At 36.4% G+C, this 1,721-nt stretch overlaps 1 protein-coding gene across 1 annotated transcript in view; it reads left to right on the top strand.

Moving 5' to 3' along the window:
* TMEM236 (transmembrane protein 236) overlaps positions 1-1,721 on the top strand; it is a 47,369-nt gene that overhangs the window by 20,296 nt on the left and 25,352 nt on the right. The window lies entirely within an intron of this gene.

Here is a 1,721-nt window from a genome sequence, read left to right as displayed (position 1 = left end):
TCCAAGAGCTGATCTGTCCTTCTTTATTCAACAAATGAAATTTGAACATTTAAAAAGTGAAAAATGTGAAAGGTGATTTGTATTTGTTTCTTCTGTCAACCTGATGTTTTTTGTGATCGTCCCCAATTCCAAATGAATACAACACGATCTAAGGGAAGGACCACTTATATTGTAACACCTTGATAAGATGTCCACTGATAAATAATTTGCATGTTTTATTTATTTGAAAATAATGCTGAGTTTATGTTTTGATCAAATATAGCTTCAAAAGGTCTTGGATAGACGCCTACAGGGTGGGAATATTCAGGCTATGAGCACTTCATTATCCAACAAGGTCAGAGAAGAATGCCCCACTAATCTTATTAATTTGCAAGGTGCTGTGAAAGATAATTTAAATTTCCCCAAAGCATACTTAATTTAGTTAAATGACTTAATTTACCTTGTGATGATATTTCACTTATATGTGAAGCAAATATTCACTAAGTGTATATTACAGGCCAGGCACTGTTAGGTACAGGGGATAGGGGACGTAGGAAACATGGCAGAGTCTCTGGTATAATTTTCTGACATTAGAGAAAAAAATAAACAGGCAATTAGAACAAGTATCACAAGTGTTATGAGACAGGTCAGTACCGAGTAATGTATGAGATTAGAAATTACATGGTTGTTAGAATGCATCATAGGTGCTACTAGAATCCATCACAAATGCTACATTAGGACACTATATGAATGCGTGAAATAATTTTGGGAGATCATACAGGTGTGCTTTGCATCAAATGAACTGCAACAGATGAATATTTCTATCTAGATCTGTCTTTTCCCCTCCAAAAGACCTTGTAAATCATTTGGAAGGTTCCCAAAAGCTGTAAAAATTCTGTTTACAACCTTTCAAGAAACATTACTGCAATAAACTGATGGCACATCTGGAGCTTCGTAGCCCTTTTTGGTTCTATTTTGTGATGTCTCATCCATTGTTACTCCCTTCCCCTCCCCTCCCCTCCCCTTCCCTTTTTTTCTTATTTAATTTTCACCAAAGTATAACATATATAACACATAAAAAGTATAGTAACAATGGAACGCCACGAAGCAACCCCCAGGTAAACATCGTTCAGGTCAAGGTCAAGAAGGAAAATTTGGCCAGCTCCACACCAATGTTCCTTTATTGTATTTTATTTTTGTATAAAACAACCCATGGCTTGCTCTTTTTATTTTTCATGCTGCTTTTAATGACTCCCTTTCCCTCCTTTCCAGAAGTCACTTCTTACTTGACTTCTGATACTGCAGGCTAGTTTGTCTGGTTTTGAACTTTTTCCAAGGAGAAATCAAATGATATCTGGCTTCTTTTATTTAAAATATGGTTGTGAGGGTCATTCGTGTTTTTTTGAATACCAGAAGCTCATTCAGTTTCATCGTAGAGTATTTCCTTATATGAAAAGATCATAATTAACTTATGTTCTACTCTTGGTCGCCATCTTGCTTGTTTCCAGTTTCGGCAATTACAAATAATGTGGCTGTGCACATCTGCGAAGATGCCTTTTGGTGTGTGCGTATTTCTGTTGGTTACATATGCAGGAGCAGAACTGATGAATCATGAGATCTTGAAATGTTGAATTGTGACAGATAAGCTCAAACAGCTTTCCAAACAGATTGTACTGATTTTTATAGCATCTCTATAGAACCCACCAGCAGAGAAGGAGCATTCACCACCGCTTGCATTGTGT

This window comes from Cebus imitator, unplaced genomic scaffold, assembly GCF_001604975.1.
Source record: "Cebus imitator isolate Cc_AM_T3 unplaced genomic scaffold, Cebus_imitator-1.0 Scaffold61, whole genome shotgun sequence".
NCBI lineage: Eukaryota > Metazoa > Chordata > Mammalia > Primates > Cebidae > Cebus > Cebus imitator.
The sequence above is the reverse complement of the archived record's forward strand: the minus strand, read 5'-3'. Positions and strand labels throughout refer to the sequence as shown.